This window comes from Aythya ferina (assembly GCF_964211825.1).
Source record: "Aythya ferina genome assembly, chromosome: 14".
NCBI classification, from domain to species: domain Eukaryota; kingdom Metazoa; phylum Chordata; class Aves; order Anseriformes; family Anatidae; genus Aythya; species Aythya ferina.
This window is the reverse complement of record NC_140312.1, coordinates 17,581,936-17,602,961: the sequence shown is the minus strand read 5'-3', so window position 1 is coordinate 17,602,961 and position 21,026 is coordinate 17,581,936. Positions and strand designations below refer to the sequence as shown.

General features: G+C 39.5%; 1 long non-coding RNA gene across 1 annotated transcript in view; it reads left to right on the top strand.

Annotated features, from left to right (window-relative positions):
• Positions 1-6,346: 6,346 nt before the first annotated feature.
• The window catches only part of LOC311444315, a 433,519-nt gene continuing 418,839 nt past the window's right edge, over positions 6,347-21,026 (top strand). Inside the window, exon 1 of the long non-coding RNA XR_014697807.1 lies at positions 6,347-6,462. This is a non-coding gene — a long non-coding RNA (uncharacterized lncRNA). The remainder of the gene's footprint in view (positions 6,463-21,026) is intronic.

The following is a 21,026-nucleotide window of genomic DNA, read 5'->3' as shown; positions in this document are numbered from 1 at the left end:
AAAATTCTTATGCCACAGTTCTCACATACCACTGAAGTTCTCCTTCATTAATGGATGCGAGTGGGAGGTCAAAATTGAACTTTTTAATGGGAACAAAGTTGCAGCCTTAATTATTGAGGAAATTTAGATTACTCATAATAATCAACCCAAGTTTGAATGTTAAGTTTGACTGGCAGAAAAACATCTGTCATCATTATTACTATGTATGAGACTAAATCCATTTACAGACAAGTACCAAGTGATTAGACAGAACTAGGAGAAGTAAAAGAACTTGGGAGAAATTCCTTGTAATTCTCTTCTGTCAAGAAGGATAATTAGTGGCCTTTAGGATATTTTAGCCAGTTGTAATGCTCTCAGAAAGCAAATTAAATAAAACCAAACGCGGTCATTTATGACAGCAGTAACTGTAATGAGCCCTTTCAGTGTGCTGTACTGTGCTCTCTGCATTGTCATTTATCTCGGTGCAAAGTGGATATTAACAGAGAATCTTTTATTTGTACAGCAGTTAATAACTAAAGGTGCAAAAGATGAGCTATGTACACCACATGTAACACACTGTTCACATTCATGATTTAGATGTATAAATGTTTTGGGATGCAGTTGTCAGTTCCTCGTTGGTGGATGAATATGTACACTGAACTTTGAAGGGAACCATAAAATGTCAATTGAGAAATGTTGTATATGACCAGAAATATGCCAAAATAAATATGCAGCCTGACCTCAAGGGGGGTCATCATTGGTAATTATCAAATATATACCAGTCTCCATCAGAATTACTATTTTCTTGAGTAAATATTACCAGTTGTGATGGAAGATGCTGCTAAATCTGCATGGCTACTTTAAGTAGACTACTTCCTCACTATGAAAGGATGAACTTGGCACAAGTTGTATCCGCTAAGCAATCTAAATACCAACACTTTGGCATTATTAAAGCTCAGTTATCAAGAAACTGTGATCAGAGGATATTCTGATACTTAGATATTTAGATAAAACATTCTGTTAAAAGCCGAAGTTAAAGAGGAGGTGATAAAGATGATTAGTTCTGCCATCTGCAACCAGTGGTAGTTTATCTATGGATTTTCTTCTAACATGGTTAAATATTCCCCTTGCAGTTTAGGTTCTATCCAACAAAAATCTGATTTTAGATACTCATTTAAGAAAGCAGTCTTTGTTAGTCTGCTGTTCATCCAAAACCACTGATCTCAGGATAAACATGAGTGAATTCAAACTGAAATATAATGTGCAACTTATTTACAATAAACTGTTAGGTACATTTTTTTTATTCCCAAGCACTTGCCTACCAGTGGTCCTGTCTCCAAGGAGATGAGCACTATTGTACAACATGATATGAGTTTCTACTTCTCCAAGGAAGCCTGGCTGTCCTTCTGTCTAATAAAAATGGCTGTATACTGAACACATTGAATGCCCAGATAGTTTTGTATCTTCCCTATCCATCAAAATGACCAAAATATAAGTACCTTCAGCATTTGTGTATTTTGTAGACAACCCACTTGTATTACTTCGTAGTTTTGAAATTCACATAATATCAATTAGTAGGTAGTATGTCTCTTCAGATTAGGTGCTTGTTTTGGGTTTAAATACACTATATGTAGCTGATAACTTATCATCAAATATTTTATCACTGAAGCATACAACTGTTTTGGTAGTGAAATTGGGCAAATGGCTGGATTTGGAGGAGACAGAAGCAACTAGGTATTTCCATGCAGCATGGTTGTCTGCAAAACTCATTCTTTAAGTTATTTTCAAGCTTGGACAGAGGAAGCTATTGAGTATGTGAGGAAGTGAAGGTGGTGGTGCCTTAGATGTGACTAGTCTTACTGAGGCTTGATTTTAAGCATGATGTTGTCAGGTGATGTATGAGAAATCTTACAGAAGTTACCTGTGTAACACTAACAGACTGTTTGACATTGCACTGCATGTAGGGGAGAAAACCCCACATATTGGAGGATCTCCAAGCAGCTTGCAAAATATCCATTAATTACCCCTCAGAGGGAAACGATACAAAGACTTGATGCATCACTTGCTTTGGAATCAGAAGTTAGTTGCTGTTAATCTGTAGATCAACATTGCTACCGTCTCTTAAAAGTAAGAAAGTAGAGTTTATGGACAGAGCATTTATTTGCAGTCAGGACTTTCATACACAGAATGTGACCACCTGACATTTAATTTAAAAATAATAATAATAATGAAAAAATCCTGAGGCGTTTAGTGGCTTTGTTTAGTGAAGATTTTCATAGCTCGGGTGTTGTGTCATCTGACTCCTAAAGTGAAGACTGAGATTGCTTACAGCCTCCACAACTGAAAGAGGTCAAGAGCTTCAGGGACTTCTGTGGCTTCTTGAACCTCTGAGCCTTTGCTAGATTTTGGAATTACTGAAGTCTCACCCCAACTGTTGGGTGTTCACCTTTACAAGTATATTGTGTATAAACCTGCCTATCATTACTGTGGTGGGTGGTGTACAACGAAGGTCGTGTTTAATAAGGTTCCATTTTTTTCAGCTTATCTCTTCTCCTTGCCTGTAAATATTGAAGTCATTAGTCAAATGCGTAACTGCTCCTGTCTCTAGCTCCACAGAGCTTTTCTTCTTCTAAAGATCTGGTCATGGTATCACAGTAACTTTTTCATACTTATAAGGATACTCAGATTTGGTTTAGTTACTGTTCCTAGGACAACAACTTAGAAGTTATACGAGAGAAAATTCTTATTTCTTATTAGTTGTACTAGTTACTATAACTATACTATATTTTCTTATTTAGTTATACTGGTGAAATTTCTTTTCACTTTTTGAAAATCTGGGCCAAAGTAGCCCACAGATTGGGACACCAAGTACTTTGTTCTTTGTGAGTGTGTGCTTCCGTCAGCTGCTTGGGTAACGGCTCATATATGGTGTTAACTGGTAGAAATGCACAATGAAAAGTCTCCTGTGTTCACAGCACAGGAATAAGGTGTGTGTATGTGTTTTGCTTGTTGCTGTCATGTTTTTTTTTTTTTTTCTTTTTCTGTTCCTGACATACTCATCTGTTTTCCTCTTGTGTTTTTCCAGGGTTGATTAGAAACCTGGCATATTGTAGGGAGAAATAGGATGAAGTGTATGATTATTACAACTAACTACAGGGAAAAATCTTTTTCCTGACATGATCTTTGATGGTACACAGTATTTTGTCTTGTTTTTTGTTTGTGAGCTGTGAAGAGAAGCAACAACGTGCAAGATATTTTTAAGAATTGGATGGGAGGGGAGGCATGCACACATCTTAAGTGTTTGAAGGGAGGCAAATAAATACATGGGTGCTTCCTTGAGAAAACAGCAAGGGATGTAATAGCTGTAACGTGGAAGATGGGTTAGCTTTAAGTGTTAGTCAAATGGTGTGATAAAGATTCTGACCGCATCTGATGATAAAAATCAGGACACGTTATCACTTTCTGCTCATTACTGACAGTCATATGCTTTTCGTCAACTTATTCTCAACTCTTAATCACTTAAGAGTGTTTTATGGGAGGCTCTATCCCTTGTTAATGTGTGAATGTGTGAAATAGGATTTCTAATAAATCTAGGCTCCCTCGTAGAAGCAAACTGCTGAGCCATTTATTTTAACTCCTACTATGGCAAGCGTGGCTTGTTGTATGACTGCAAAAATATACATAACAAGATCCAAGTTCAGCTGCTCACCACTTGGTGCCACTCTAGCTTTGTGAACTACAGCTTTACAAAATATACAGATCATTTTTCCACTGGGTTTGCCATGGGCTGTCTAAAATGCAATACTCTGAGCAACCATCTTTCAGTTACGTTGCTCTATGTCCAAGCGGGCAGTGGTTGACAAACAGTTTGCTGTTAGCGCTCAGAATGGAGAGGATGTGGCAGTATCCATGATAGGGATTTTAAACTGAACATTTTGGGAGATAAAAGGAACATGGTCAGGAATGCAACCTTACGCAGCTCTCGCGGCATGTTCTCCTGTTCTTTTCCCTCTGTCCTCTCCTCGCTTCACCACTGCACTCAGTCATCCTTCTCTGATTGCTCAGGCACTGTTTTGTACACAGTTGGTGCTAAAGGGGAGTAGATGTGGAACACTTTATTTCCTTGTGGGCTGAAGTGCTGAAATCTGAGGTGTAGTTAACTAATGAGCAACAGGAAATAACTTCTGCAAAATAGTTTTGGAATAAATGCATTCAGGAGCTGAATAAAGTCTCAAAATTACCTTAATTCCCATTTTTTATGTATTTGATAACTAGTAGAGTTTTACTTGCTATGTTTTCTTTGTTTAACTTAAGTGTGTAGTTGGCTTCAGTACAAGTTTTGCCTGATGAGCATATATAGATAATGTGGTATTTTTAAACTCCATGCTATGGCCTATTCAGGGAGCTGTTTAGCAAATACCTCTGTTAGGTTTCTTTTCCTGTTTATGGCTTTGAAAACAGGAATTCATTTCATTTACATTGTTGCTGTACAGCTCTCGTGATGGCTTCCACCTCTGACTGTTTTACATTTGTAGAAGCAAAAAACATTTTACAGAAAACACCCTACATTTATATAAGCAGAAAAGCAAACAGGTATAAGACCCCAAACAAAGACTGTGTCTTGTCAGTACTTCTGTGACCTGTGACTGAGTCAGAAGAACTGAAGTCTTAAAGCGGGCAGCATTTTGCCAGATGTTGGAGTAGCTGTCACTATTCCGTGCTTCCCCTGAATTTCTCCAAGAGTCAATTTGAATATGGCAACACCAGTAACAGTCCTGTGTTTTCAGCACTCTTTCTCCTTCTATGTGTACCCCAGTTATTTTCAAAGAAGCAGAACCAAGGTTCAACTCAGATAAAGTGGAACAAAGAACAGTTAGTACCATCTGAAAGATTGTCCGTCCATCTGTGCCCCCTCAGATGTCCTTTAGCTAAAAGGAATGGAAATAAATGAGGTCTTCAGGAAAGTTTCACTTACCTTTTATATCTTCAAGGCTTTGAAAGTTTTCCTTCTTTCTCCTGTATCTTTAACAAAAGGTAACAAGACTGTTATGGATAGGTGTTGCTGTGATACTAGGGAGGCAGAAGTCTTTACATTTTTAAATGATGACTCATCTGTCGGTGTTTAATGCTGTATAGTGACAGGGTCATGTTAACATGTTTTGCTTTTTTTTCCCATGTGAATTAATATTAGTCTTCTGGAATGAACAACAGTGTGGTAATGAAACAATATGCTATATAAATCTCTCCATTTTTTTAATCTCATTTTTTCTCTGGATTGTTCAGGAATAACTTAAAAAAGAGGTATTAACAATATGTATATAGTCTCATCTGCGTCCAAGCTAACTTAGAAGGTGTTAAATGAGTACCAGAAGTATTTTTTTAATGCAGCAGTCCATAAATCTTTGAGTTAAATTACCATGCATTACCATCTTGATCCAGCTAGACTGCTTTCCTGCTTAAAGTAGCTTGCTCAAAGCTAATGCACATTTTTGTATGCTAAGCTGAAGTAGAAAATGTAGAGACACCAGAAAATCTGTTCCTTCCCTTCTCTTTATTTTTTTTTTCTGTGACTCTTATTACAAAGCAAACTTACATGCACAAAGAAAGGTATGTCTACATAGTCATATGTACAAACATGAATTTTCTAGTAAGATGAGCAGAAAACTCAAGTTCCGAATTACCTTACCTGAATTACCTATCAGTGTAACTCTGGCATTGATCCCACCTTTTACAGCACTCTATGGAGTACTCTTATTTTTAAAAGTACAATGAGTACCGTTCTGCTTTTCAAACCACTACAGAATTTGCAGTGCTGACAATTACAAACTTTCAAGGGGATAAATGAAATGCCTTAACGGCAGAGAGGGAGAGCGCACAGCATGTGCTTTTGATGATGAAAGACCAAGTTCCAAACGGACTCACGAAGTCTGTCTGACTTGTGAGGGTTGTGGTGATGAGACACATGAAACGGTAGATCTTAACAATTGAAAAATAACCTTAAAGTGTTCTCATAGGGTGTAAACAAGAAGACAGAAACCAACTGTTTGAAAAATGTTTGCTACTAAATAGTTAGAGTAATTTGTCAGCAAAGGTGAATTTGGGGAAATATGCCAGGACTCCAAACAGAACTGAGTGGTGTTCAGTGAGAAAGTAGTTTAATGCCTGAAGACTGGCTGGTGGGCTTGCTAACAAGTTTTATAATCTCAAAAAGCACCAGCTGCTTATGTGCTTGGGCACCTAGTTCTGGGAGGCAGAGTGACATCAATAAACACCTTTAATGAAGGGCATTTGATGGTAACAGTCTTAACTGAGGTTGTTAGTAATTTTGGGGTGGCATTTCTTTCAAGGAACCAGGGGGACAGTAGAGATCTTCATGAGAGAAAGCTGAGATGGCTGCCCCATCAGATCTGCTCTGCTCCCCACCTCTGCTAGCAGTGGTCAGGTGCTGTGTTTGGCACTGGTGCAGCACAACGGGAACTTACAGTAAGCACTTTCAGAGCGGGCTGTGGGGGAGTAAATCTAGCTCAAGATGTGCCATGCATCTTATCTTCTGCATGCTTGCTTGCTTTCTTTGATCATGTCTCCTTGCATTCACTTCAGCACTAATGCCTAAGCTCTTAAACAAATAGTCAAGTATTTGGTTTCATTCTAATAGAGGCATTAATGTTTGTTCAATATCAAAAACGTATTTGTAATCTGCTGACATATTGATTAATGGGAAATGTGTCATTTTGAATGTTGAAACATAATGCTACCACATTGACTTCAAGCATCACAGCCCAAAGGTCAGAAGGGGATGGTACTACAGCAGCATAAATGGAATCCTTCCTCGGGATTTAACGGTACATGTTCTAGGGGAAGAAAATTGATTTGATGAATGGAAACTAATCACCAGGCATTCAGTTTATACAGTGTGCTTTTTCAAGCAGTAGTGCCTGTAGCTCTGTTACTGTTGAGAAAGAATTCCTGGACCAATTGACAACTTCCTGGACAGGCTGACTGCTTACTGAGGTTACACCGGGGATTAATGCAGTGCTCTGATGGCAGTTGTCAAACTGAGATTCATTCTGTTCAGCTGAATTACTTAAGGATGTGTGTGAACTTGAGGACAACTGAAGCTGTATTACTCTTCTCAGAAGGTAATTAGATAGGTTACACTGAAAGATCTGTTTGGCACCAAGATTTTAAAATGTGTTTAACTTTTTTCAAAGGGAAAGTTGGAGTGGGCCATGGTCCCAGATAGAGCCATCGGGAGAGCAGTGTCGTGATATCTAATAAAGAGAACAAAGCAAATCATTGAACATGAAGTAATAAATAGCTCCAGCTGTTAGTTGTAGACCAGAACTCAAAAAGTGATAGAGTAAATAGAGAAAAGAACAGGTAAGGAAGGACTGGAATGTGAGCTGTCATGTTTGAGGTAGTGTGGTTGGCCTCTTAGTAGGAATTTATAAGCTTGTACATGTTACATTACATACCTTGAATGGGTGACAAACATATTCAAAGGTACAGCTGAAGAGCTCTGTGGGAAGGCAACATCTACTAGGAACTTTCAGAAATGTAGGGACAGTCTAATGCTGATGATTGGGTGAGTACCTGAAGAGAATTATCCTTACTCCTTCCAGTATTGTTTCCTTCCCCCCCTTTTTTTTTTTTTTTCTTGTGTGTGTGTGTCTTGCTGCTGCACGTTCCTTTCAGAAATAAGCTGGACACAGAATTCCGCACTGTTAGGTTGGAATCTCAAACAAGAACTCGATGGAAACGTTACAAGCTTCAGTAGAGGTCTGTTTACACTGCAAACCAAAAATGGTTTAAGAGATAGTCACTGCTTTCTCTTGTATAAATATAAGAGCTTTTTTTTTTTTTTTTTAAAAAAAAAAATAATTTGGTAGTTATTCAGTCTATGTGACCTTCTGGTAATCTATGGTAAAAGTTAATAACTTAACCTTAATTATGCACTGTTTTTTCTATCTTATTTTGGTGTTTTTAGCACGATTCTATGAACTAACTGATCACGTAGCTCATGTATGTTTCCTTAAGAGTTTGCTTTTTGGTTGTTGTAAGAATACTGCTTGCACTGTCAATCTAAACAAAAACAAATTTGGGGACTGCTATGGATACCAATTCCACAGTCAATTTTCAAGGTTCTTCTGGAACCTCATGCTGTAGTATTGAATGTGTTGAGCAGGTTGCATATGAAGTAATGGAGTAGAAATCTCATTTACTCTTAACTACCCATTACCTCAAATTGACCAAGCTTTGTTTATAGACTTGCACAACATTTCTTTAACTGGTTGTAATTAAACTTACGGGAAGTAATTAATTGTCAGCAAGTTAATAGAGAGAGACTGTAAAAACAGAGCTCTAATAAAATGGCTCAATGGTTTTTACCTATTGTTCAGTCCTGTCTGCAGAACAAGGAGGAGCATGTATCGGTAAGAAACAAGCTCCAGTGAGGTGCAGTGTTACACATGACTTCAAGGATGATTATATGTTTTGGTGCCTCTGTCTTTGATGCAAAGGACAGCCAATATGCAGGCAAGCCATTACTCTGTTTACTGATTTGCTCTGCTCTCTTTACTATGAATAAAGGTTTGCCTTTTCCAACCATCTCCTGTCTGTAGCTGCTCAGAAACAAACTAGTGTTTCACCTCCTATCACTTCTGTAGTCTTTAGGTTGAGATCTGTTACACTCAGCAGCAATTTTTGTTCAGTGTTTCTCCTTTGTTCTCAAGATATGTTGTTAAATAGGATGCAGGTACATTGGCAAGTGTTTGTAACGTGCAGCCCAAGTAGCAGTGCAGAGTGTTTGTAGCAGAAAGTGAGTGAAAACAGCCCTGAATACCCTGTGCTAACTTGCTGCTGATTTGCTCAATAGCCTTAGGCTACATTCAATCGGGGTATTTTTAAATTGGTAGCTAAAGCGGGTAGTTCAGTAGTGGGAGATCTTAATTCAGATTCTTGCTCTGTGTCAAGCTTGTGATTTTCCTCCTTTCTAGAAGAGTGCCATAATGATGGGCATTAACAGAATCTGGGCAATATTGGTCTTTTTGGGGAACTATTCCTGCAGTAAGAAATCAGCATCCAGCTTCTGAGGTGAGCGAGGCAAATGAGGGGATGCTTGACCAGAAGGCTGAGATACTTACTCACCTTGCAACAGAAAGCTGTTATTACATTATTCGAGACATTATATATCCCATCTCGAAAAACCTCAACAAATAATAAGAATTCCCACTGCCAAGTACCTCTCCTATCTCACTTGTAGAGAAGAGGGTTTTATGTGTGACATTTCCCCTCCCACTGGATCTTGTAATAAGGGGGTGCATGCCCTACCTTTGTTAAAAGCAAATTGGAATAAAAGGAGGCTGTATTTCCCACTAGTAATTAGTTGAAGGGGAGTGTTAGTTTCCTTTGTGTGGTTGTTTTTTTTTTTGTTTATTTGTTTGTTTTTCAAAAGCTCAAACATTAAACAAATTCTGCTTAGGAGGGAAGCTTGAAGGTCAAGTGGAATATTTTGTTGGACAGATGAGTTTTTGCAGGGGTGGAGAGGTAGCTTCCTCTTTGATATTCATTTAATTTTTAGTTTTTTTTTTGTTTTTTTTTTTTTTTTTTACATTTCAACAATTGAGCAGGTACAATCCTTAAATGAAAATGGTCTTAAGTAATTTGTTTTATAGCAGATATGACTTCATACATCTCCTTGTCAAAGGAAAGCTCTTTGATTTCCAAGCAAGTCTCTATGATTCTTGGTTATACAGACATTCTGCTGGGTGGAATGATAACTGCCTGCCTGCCTTGGATCCTTGGCACTTACCCCTTTTGCTTGCTCAGGCAATTTAGCATAATTAATTGTAATAGCTGTATTTGTTCTACATGGTTTAGAATTTACTCTGTGATATCACGACATCCTTAATGCAGAAACTTCAGGATTGTTTCCATTAGGATCCACTGAATCTAATTGTTTAAGCACTTCTGAGCTGACCTAGGCTGAAGATTGATATTCAAACCACAACACCTTCAGCAAAAAGAGACTGAGTCATAACTTCGTAATCAATCAACAATTGTTAAAAGCTGAGTCATCTGCTCTGTCATCTATAGGGCTGCTGTTACGAGAAAGACAGGGATCTCCCTGAAAGAGTCCAGCAGAGGGCCACGAAGATGATACAGGGCCTGGTGCATCTTCCCTATGAGGAAAGGCTGAGAGACCTGGGTCTGTTCAGCTTGGAGAAAAAGACTGAGGGGGGATCTCATCAATGTGTATAAATACCTGAGGTGTGGGAGACAGAGGGATTTGGCCAACCTCTTCTCAGTGGCTGTGGGGATAGGACAAGGGGCAATGGCCACAAGATGGAGCACAGGAAGTTCCACACCAACATGCAAAAAAACTTCTTCATGGTGAGGGTGACAGAGCACTGGGACAGGCTGCCTAGGGAGGTTGTGGAGTCTCCTTCTCTGGAGAGAGACTCAAGGACCGTCTGGACACCTACTTGGGCAGGCTGCTCTGAGGAACCTGCTTTGGCAGGAGGGTTGGACCTGATGATCTTCCAAGGTCCCTTCCAACCCCTACAATTCTGTGATTCTATGCTATAATAGGGGAAGAACAAGTGCTGCAGGAAAATGCTGTGTAGCTCTCAAGGAAATGTCTTCGTCTCTGGATGTTTGGTAGGAGACATTTGATCAAGAATAAACTCTTATCATAGTGATTATTGGCAATGCACTAAGCAGTAACTACAGTAGCTGGAGTAGGTGAGAGTTTGAGAAATTTGTCTTGTTTTAGTGAAGTTTGTTCTAGAAGAGGCTTACTTTTCTAGGAGATTTTTGTTTTTACATGGGGAAAGAAGAGGAGGGAGTTACTTTTGTTCCTCACCTCATGCCTGGATCAAGGCACCTTACACTAAGCAGGTTCTCACTGGAAGGTTCAAAGTGATTGTGCTTAACCCTAGTGAGGTATGTTAATGTCAATGAAAAGTAAAGGAAGTGACAAGAACCGGAACAGCAGTCCACAACCTGGTTTAAATTCTTGTCCTGATATGTATAATGCAGTGGACTACGTCTAAGAAAGCTTGCACGAAAAAAGAGTTGATTCTTTCCCACTACATACAAACTACATAGTTCACATTAGCGTAAACTACGCTAATTAAGAATAAGTCAGTATATGTTCTTCACTCCCTACATATTTGGGAAAGCATAGGCCAGTTTCTGCATCTACGGAATCAATACATCTGCAATAATGTGTGCAGCTTCCTACTTGATGTAATATCTGTACATCAGAGTGCCTTTCACGCTGCTTGATTGTAGGGTGTATAGAACCTCAGAATAACAAGGGGAGGTGGATCAAGCGGCTTAATGCTAACTTTTGGTTGGAAAGCTGCCAGGCAGAGAAGGACCTGGGAGTGATGGTGGACAGTCGGCTGAATATGAGCCAGCAGTGTGCTCAGGTGGCCAAGAAGGCCAACGGCATCCTGGCTTGTATTAGGAACAGCGTGACCAGCAGGGCTAGGGAGGTGATCGTCCCCCTGTACTCAGCTCTGGTGAGGCCGCACCTCGAGTACTGTGTTCAGTTTTGGGCCCCTCGCTACAAGAAGGACATGGAGGTGCTTGAGCGGGTGCAGAGAAGGGCGACGAAGCTGGTGAGGGGCCTGGAGAACAAGTCCTACGAGGAGCGGCTGAGGGAGCTGGGCTTGTTCAGCCTGGAGAAGAGGAGGCTCAGGGGCGACCTTATCGCTCTTTTTAGGTACCTCAAGGGAGGCTGTAGCGAGGTGGGGGTTGGCCTGTTCTCCCACGTGCCTGGTGACAGGACGAGGGGGAATGGGCTTAAGTTGAGCCAGGGGAGTTTTAGGTTAGATGTTAGGAAGAACTTCTTTACAGAAAGGGTTGTGAGGCATTGGAACAGGCTGCCCAGGGAAGTGGTGGAGTCACCATCCCTGGAAGTCTTCAAAAGACGCTTAGATGTAGAGCTTAGGGATATGGTTTAGTGGAGGGCTGTTAGCGTTAGGTTGGAGGTTGGACTCGATGACCTTGAGGTCTCTTCCAACCTAGAAAATTCTGTGATTCTGTGATTTTCCCTTTATTAGACTTGTACCATTACTGAGAAGACTGATGGCAGGATGATACTTCATGGTTTGAAAATCAAGCATGTTTCAGTGTTTTGTGAAACCGGGGCCCTTTCAGCATAGTACTGCCTGCATGGTAGTAGTTCCTACTACTCGAGATAAGTCAGAAAAATGTCTACTGCTTTTCCCTTATCCTCCCACCCCCAAAGTTTAGGTCAGACTAATTAGGGTAGAATGCTCATTCTTGTTATTTAAGTCCTGAGTTTAACTATCTCATCTTTTGACAAATAGGTGTAATTAGTTCTCTTGCATAATTTATTAACTTCCCTATTAAGTTGTGTATGGATTAGTGAGGCACCAGGCATGCTGGCAAAAAGGCTTCCAATTAGAAGGTGATAAATGGGTTTGTTGTATTTGATAAACAGGCTTTGTCATGGCTTCAGCTGAAACTGGAAGGAGCTGTTTTTGTTCAAATCTTGTCATATGAGTCTGCTCAGTATTGAACTAGATTTTGTCTCATGTATTGCCGCTAACCATTTACATGTTACTGAAACAATAGCTTTGCAATCAGAGAAAAAGATATCCAGACACTAATTACATACAAGAGAATTTTGAGATTTCTTAAGAAGGGAGTGAGAAAAGCTTAAAATAGAAGCAAAAAGTGAGATTTGGATCTTTGTCTTATGTCGCTTGCTGACCAAACCAAAGTCTCCTTGTGCATTGGAGAAATGCCCCCAGGAAAGTAGTGCTCTCGTGGACACTAACAGGTACCCAACCTGTGGTGAGGCTTTGGCTGATGCTGGCTCTGATTCTGACTCTTTGGTGGTTTTGTATTGGGAAAAGGTTGTCATGAAGATGTACATTGAAACAGTGTTTGCAGCTGTACAGGGTTATTGCCATTAGACTGCTGCCATTTTAGATTTAAAGAAAAAACACCTGGCAGATGATATTGCTTTTACAACTTGTTTGAAGAAGAATGTAGTAGAGAATGTAGCAGATGTCTGTAGGGTAGGACATACCTAGTTTATGTCCATAGGGATGGATCAGGCTATGGTCAAATATATTTGAAGGGAGATGAAAGTTAAAGGAAAGGGAGCAAATGAAACAAAATGAACCCAAACCCACCCCAGAAAGTCAGGTCTCCTGAATGTTGGTCCTGTGCCCTGGCCGCATTTGTTTTAGAGCACTGCTTTCTCTGTACAGCTTTACAGACAAAATAATAAAACATCCCTTGCCAATAGCAATCTCCTGTGTTACTGGTGTTTTTTAAATCAGCTGCTTCCTATTAAATTGACCATAACTGCTCTCTGAACACTCTGTTGTGCTAAGCACTGTAAGTCCAGACTAATTCAATCAAAATAAGTTTATTTTGGTCTTAGAGAATTGGGCCCTGTGGCTCTGCTCCATCTCTGCTTATGCTGAACTTTATAATTATGCTCCTTTTTTCCTATGCTTTTAATTCCTGAAGTGAGATCTTAGTCTATCTTGCCAGATTGAAACGAGCACCTTTGACCCCCCCGACAAAAGCATTGTAATCTAGAAGGTGCAGAGCAGTTAATAAATTCTAATTGCCAATGGTAATACTTTCTTCAAGAACATTTTTTAGGGGGAGAAGGCACAGTTGGTGGGTCAGACTGTTCACCTTTTTTTTGATTTCTTAAACCTGCCATGATTTCCAGTTGTCTTTTGTCCTGCTACTGACATACTGCACAGGAGTGAATCTGGGTTCCTGAGATAATTTGTCTTTGTGCTGTTTCAGTTGACTATGTAACTGTGTCATTTCTCTTCAAGGATTTTATTTACTTTAGAGGTGTTTTTATGTACTAGGCATTTTTTTGACTTTAGTATCCATCAGAGATCGGTTCTTACTGAGCTTACAAGAGCAGTTTTTCCTTTGACCTTAAGGATGAAGGGTTACTATTTCAGGTAGTATTTCTGGTATAGCTTCTTCCCCTAGGAATTTTTGTAAAGGAATGAGCTTACAGTATGACTGCCAACATTAAATATCTTACTCAGAGGAGTGCTTGAAAGTAAAGAACTCTTGGCAGCTGCTGCTGCTTATGACTCTCTCTCTCTTTCTTCAAAGGACAATGTAATAAAAGTTTTGTCCATTTGACTACCTGCGGAAAGCTAAACTATCTGGGTGATCTGAGGTGCAGAAACGAGTGAGTAATGAGCTGGGTGTGGAAGTGCCTTCAGGTGGGTTAGGTTGCCATATCCTGGTAAGCTTATTGGTGTCTTGTGCCCATGCTGACACTTTTATAGAACTTGTCCTACTTATTATATAGAGAGCAAAAATTTAATTAGACCTTAATCTTCCCTGTGGCATGTACTTGACATTAAATATAGATTTTAAGACGTGTATTATCTGGACTATTAGCCAACAGCGTAGTAATAAGATAGCAATGGATGGGAGCAATGTTTGCTGATATGTAGACCCAGTACCGTCCCAGACAGATTTTGACTGAACAGACTTCAGCAGTGACTTGGGAACTGTATTTCCTAATTGAGAGTTCAAACTTGTTTGTTGTCTTCATTGGTACCATGCCTAATAACGGCAGAAGTTGAACAGCATTTTCCTGTCTGGTGCAGAGCCCTGTGCTCTGCATGGCACCTTACTAACAGGTATGGGAAAGGGCTTAGCGCAGCCAGAACCCTGTTTTGGTTGTACTTTGTGCCATTTCCCCTCGTTATTTCGGAGGGCTCTTTGTAATGCCTTTGCGTTCTATTACATGCCGTGTGGTTGCTCTTGTAACAGGCACCTATCCCCTTGGTTGTTCTCTTGCTGTTTTGACTTCTGTTTTCTTGGGCATTGCACATCCTAGTTGTGCTTGTGCGCCTCACCAGCTTAGAACGGGCTGATTCTTCAATCAGATGTTCGCTCCCAGTATCTAAATTCTTCATTGCAGGGACAACTGAGGCTGATAGTCACAAAGAGAGGAGTCCTTTGGCACCTGGGATTTCGTATTTTTTCTTTAAGAGTTCTCTGCAAGACAGTCTCCAAAAATCATTTGTGGTAAAAAAAAAAAAAAAAAAAATTGCTTATCTTACAGAGACCAGGCTTTCAGGGCCTCGGCCTTCTGGAAGGTTCTCCTTGCCTTTCCTCTATTGTAGCCCCTGGCCATAAGGTGGGCACAGGACCACTCCTATTCTGGACCGCTAAGATCCTGAAATAGGAGACTACCTAAGTATCATGAGTAACTAGCTTGCAACAAACCATAGCATGGAGAGTTCATAGAGCAACGTTTTCATGTGGATTTAATCATAAATGCTTACACTTCTTTTTTTTTTTTTTTTTTTTTTTTTTTTGGCAAAGCAAAAATAGCCCAGACTCTTGTGGTAGAACTAATTAGGCAAAATGGCCAGGCGTCATGTTTATGAACATAAACCTGCCTAGGTCTGGAGAGTTCTTTGTTTATATTTTTAACACAGTCTATTAATATTCCTGGAAACTAACTCATTGACTTAGGCTATTAACTGCAACATAATTCAACCGGAATGAGGCTGACAAAACAGGTATAGCTGTGTTCCTAACTAGATATTCTTACGGTATTCTTAATTTTTCTAAACAAATATATTTACAGGTTACATTGCAGAAGATTTATAAAATTAAAAGTTAATTTAAAATTATATACATGCCGTATATAATTTCTTTATATAATCTTCCAACAGCTGTTAAAAACATTCTTTTCTTGATCTTCCAGAGTAGTTGTGCCTTCAGATTGCTCCAGCTGTTACTGGATTTACTGGTGTACTGTGATACACATGAACCACATGTATGCTCTGGTCTTCCTACTGCTTGAGAAATTAATTATGTAGTACAGTAGTTTATAAAAAAACAAAAAACCTTAGTGTTTGATTCTTGATGTGGTGAGTAAATAGTGTATGGAACATATTATTAGGTACGCATCATCTTTGCTCATGGAGCAGGAAAGGAGAGGACAATGTCTTTGTTCTGGGGGACAAGACTAATAGATCTCTTAATGTGGAAGCTGAGCCTGAAACCAACAGAAGAAAAGGTGAGCATGGGGGTGTATGCTGCTTTACTGAGAGAAAGAAATGAGAGGAGGTGAATCTGCCAAGTCCTGTGAAGATGCTTTAAGCACTGGATTGGTGGTTACAGACAACTGATGCTTATTGTTCTACTAGTGGACCTTTGCCACTCCAGAAAAGTGATGTTCCCACACCATGTTTAGGGTGAAAATACCTTGATAGTACTTCTTTTATCTTTAACTTTTAGATGGAACTTCCTGTGTTTGTGACAACAGATGCCCACCTGGCAGTTGGAGCAAACTGAACACGAAGGTGATACAGGAATAATAATTAAAAGGGAGGGTGGGGTTGAGACACTTTTGTACTCTTATTAGATGTGTTTTAGATATGTGGTTGGCTGTACAGATGGGTCTGGAATCTTAACTGTAGAAGAAGTTTATCTTTATATCACCAGACACTGATTTCACTGATTGCACTGTTTTCAGGGAAAAATATTTAAGAGATGATGAAGGTTCTTGTATTTTAATGCTGGTGATGATGCATATCTTGAAGGAGGAACTACAGTCTGCTAAGACTGCATCCAACCTTCAGTCTCCATTTTGAAGGTAAAAACAAACAAACAAAACACTTCACCTGCTATTATCAGGGCCTGCTATTACTTTCAGAGATGATTGACTTATTCTTGGGTTTTTAGTGGGTATCACCATACTGTTCGATGTGTGTTTTTTGAGTGATTTTGGGAAATCAAGTATTCAGGCATTAAGTTGAGATTTCAAAAGAAAAAAAAAAAAAAAAGAATATCCCTTAAATGGGGTGCCAATTACTGCAGTGTCTCCATGGTAATTTTTTTCGTAATTACTGCAAGTATTTATTTTTTGTTGTTTCCCTGTGTATTTATTTAGTTAGGCACAGCTTCACTTCCACTGCTTCAGGCCAGCCTGACATGCTCTAAATCATTAACCCTGTGCTCCAGGGAACTTACCCTTATGGCAGCATCTTTGATATTAGATTGGATCCCTTCCGGGCAGAATTTAATTGACTGGATTTCTAGGGGGAGAACTGGTTCCCTTGGTCTCTCAGTGCTGCATCAGGCCATGATTGTTTCAGCAGTTGATTTAGAAGCCAGATTTCTGCTGTTACATGGTAGCAAGGGGTGAGCAGGCAGTGGATCAGAGGGCACAGGCTGAGCTTTGAAGCGTCAGTTGATTTATTTCTTCATTTATGGATATGTTTGCTCTAAGTATACTGGCACTTTATAAACATTCATACCAATAAAAGCAGCATGACATGAATAAATACAATTTTATTGCACTTGATTGTAGGCTACTGGGAAAACTGGAATTGTGTTCGTGGTAAGGTGTGGAAACAACTTGTATTGCAGTAAAGTAATGTATCCTATCTTAAGCTTGAATTATGTAATTGGGGTTGCAGTTGTTGTCAGGTTAAAACCCAAAGACAAAGTTAGAGAAGAAACACAGGATATTGATTGTTTTTTCATGTTAGTTGTGGCTATAGAATTGTTTCTCAGACAAAATCTCTCTGAATTCAATAGAGCTGCTTGTGTGAATAGATACTTGTGTATTCAGGCACTTCATTGTCAGTGAGCTCTTCCCAGAAACACCTGAATCTTCATTGTTTAAAATACAGAGAAGTGGTGATGAGAGCAATGGCTATGGGTATCCGCATGTGACTTTCTGAAAGCCAGTTGTACTTAGCTTAGTTTCTGAGTAATCAAATTCAAATGCTTCCTCTTTGGTGGTTGGGGAGTTTTTGTAAAGTGAAACCTAAACCATGAAGTCTACTGTCAGATGTAACAAGAAGGGACATCCCATGTTTTGTTCTCCTATTTCAGGAGATGTGTTCCCATGGTTTAGCTCTTTCAAACCCATTCTCTGTATCTCAGGAATCCTGAACACCTGAAGTATGCAATACTGGTCTCCCAGATGTTCAGTAGTTCATTGTGTGTGTATGTATGGTACTGGACTGTTCAGTCATAACAGTATGAATCCATTATTGGAAAGGCTGGTAGAAATACATTGTCTGTGCAGTCCCTCTCAGGAGGTCAATTTTTAAGAAGATAGAAATGGTTTTATCAAGGTCCCTAAACTTAAAGAGAATATTAAAAAGGACATAAAAACCTGGAAAACAAAATACTGAATTGACAGACTTCAAAAATTTTCAGATGACTCTTCAGTGTTCAGGTACATTGAGATCCTTATAAAATACAAATAGACTTAATTTATCTTTAGTAATTATTCAGTATTTCACTTAATAGCTGCTTTCTGTAGGCATTAGAATGTAAATTCATTACAGATCTCAGTAGTTTTATTAACACTTTTTAGTAGAGTACTTGTGCTAATCCATTTTTTTCTGACAACTGTTTGTATTCCTTGATATCAATGTTAAAAGTTTTTGCCATAAAAATCCTTTCAGTTCGTGACTTTGTCATTAGCCAGTCCTAAAATCTAATGACTCTGCCAGTAGAGGTAGACATATGCAGATGGAGGGGAAAACTGGGTCCCTGTCCTTGGGCCTCTGTTATTGCATTTGTCATGTCAGTCTGGGGACTGTTTTTTGATCCATGTAAATCCATCAGAGATGGAAAGGAGGTGAAGTAGCTACATAAAGCGTGTCTTTATGAACCTTGAACAGCTTAGAATAATGACTGGAGACTTGCTTCATAATTTGGATACCAGAATTATGACCTCTGCTATGAAATAGGTGATCACAGTGGTAACATACCACTTGATGATCTTGGCATCTTGACTAGTATCACAGTTAGTTAAACTGGATTCTGCGATGCCCAACACTAAGGAAAGACTTGCATGTAAGTGAAGTCCTTACAGCTGCAGTTGTATCAAACATGCTTTTCCATCTGGAATTAACTTGCATTACAGACTTTCACCCTTTTCCCTATATTTAGTTGGATTAGCACCCTTCTTTCTCTATCTCTATCTGGGGTAGTTCCAGTGCTATCTGAAAGCAGTTTTCATTACAAGACAAATGGCTTTATACATCTTGGACAATAGTATGTGCATCCAAGTAAAATTTCAAGTTGTAAGTCAGAATTGAGATAGAGCTGTCTACATCACTTATCTCTGTCTGCATGCTACTGGCGTTATTGTCCCAGAGCACTGGCTCGGAAGGGGGAAGGATGTGTGGGCAGCAGACAGGATTACGTTTGTTCTCAGGGGAGGAAAAAAGGAAAGGTGGAAACTTTTTAGCTGTTATTGTGGGTCCTCACTAGACTTTGCTGAATGGTGTGAATATAATGCTACCAAGATTTCTGGGTAGCTTGATTTCAGACAACGGAGAATGTTTGAAAGAGAATATGTGGGAAGAAAAATGAGGCAGCATCTCCATAATCCTCTGTCAAAGGAGTATGAGGGATGGAGAAGCAAAGAAATGGAGAGCTGGGTTTCTTCAGAAAGGTGAGAGCAGAATCTGTTCCTACAGTATCTAACGTCTCTATAATCTTTCTCTGTAGTCAGGGACTGTAAGCAAAGAGGGAAGCTGGAGCAGCCAGGGAACCTTTGCTCTAAGGTAATTTCAAGATAATAAAATAGCGAACAACAGTAACCAGAGTAACAGTGGGGGGGATTAAAACAGAAAAACACCCCCCTTCTCTCACAAAACAGCCACCCTGAATATTCAGTACTAACAAAAGCAAAAACAAAAAAACAAACAAAAAAAACCAAACCACTCTGACCTACAAAAGTGTGTCTCCTTGGAGGTTGTTGCTGTGTGACCTGGGCATTATATGTGTGCAGGTTCTGCCTTTCTGTGCTGTTCTTCCTCCTTGCATTTTTTGCATCTATTTTCCATTGACTATAAACTTGCTCTTTGCAGTCCTTGCTATACCTAGATTAGCCTTGTCCTGGGAGAGTTAGATAGGCAGGATGTCACTAGGCTAGACAGACAAGGGAGGGCTGGCAGGGATTTGATGTCCTTAACATCCTTTAGGACTCGCTGTGAGTGCACTGCCCAACACTGATTTTTCCCACCAGCAGGCAGGTGAGGGAAGGATAAAACTTAATCACAAAAGGCCGTCACTGGAATCTCATGGGGCAGGTGAAGTTCTTTAGTTAGCAAATACCTGGCTGTTTTCTGAAAAACCTTAAGATATCTTCTCTAAATAATTTAATGACTGTCCCTCTTAACTCCCCAGTATAGCACAAACTTAGAAAGTTCTTCGAGGCTATCGCTGTAAGCTCTGTAACCCCAAATTTTCTGAAAGCTTCTAAATTACAGGTTTTAGGATCTCTCATCCCTGCCATGACTTATGTCAAAGCCCCATCATTTTATACTAACACCTATTCCTTTGCTTCCTTTCTTTTACCATCACTTATACAGTAGCAGCTGTGAGATTTCCAGCAAGAAAGGGTATCACACATACTGAATCAACTAAGTGAGGTATTTAATATTTTATGAATTTAGGTCCTTAGTGTTCATTTCTTTCTTTATTTTTATTTAGGAAAACAAGGGGAGTCATTCATGTTGCTTAGTGTTTTACAGCAACAACATCTGTTAAATTTCCCCTTTTCTGTTTCTGACGATGTGGGCATATTGCATGTAGCACTTACAGCTGCATTTAACATAAATTACAGTTGATGTACAATTTGTATTTCTCTGCCTGACTTGTAAAATTATTTTTATAATTATTGGCAATTTATCCATGGTCACCAGGACATTTTTTTTTCCTTCAGTGGAGTTTTCTGCTCCTTATGTTTGTTTTTTCTCTGGTACAAGGTAAACTCAACAGCATTTGTTTCAAATGAGAAACATACCACATTCAAAATTGGGCAATATATGTTTGTTTACCCTTCTTGATTTTCTATCACTTGGACTGTTAATCAGGCTCTCATACTTTACCATCTGGATTACTGCAGCATCCTTGCAAGCTGCTTTCAAAGCTCTATCGCCTTCTTCCAGCACACATGAAAATGCAACTGCTCTGAGCACCCTGCCTATGATGCTTTCCCCTAGGTGAGCCCTTGTCTCTGT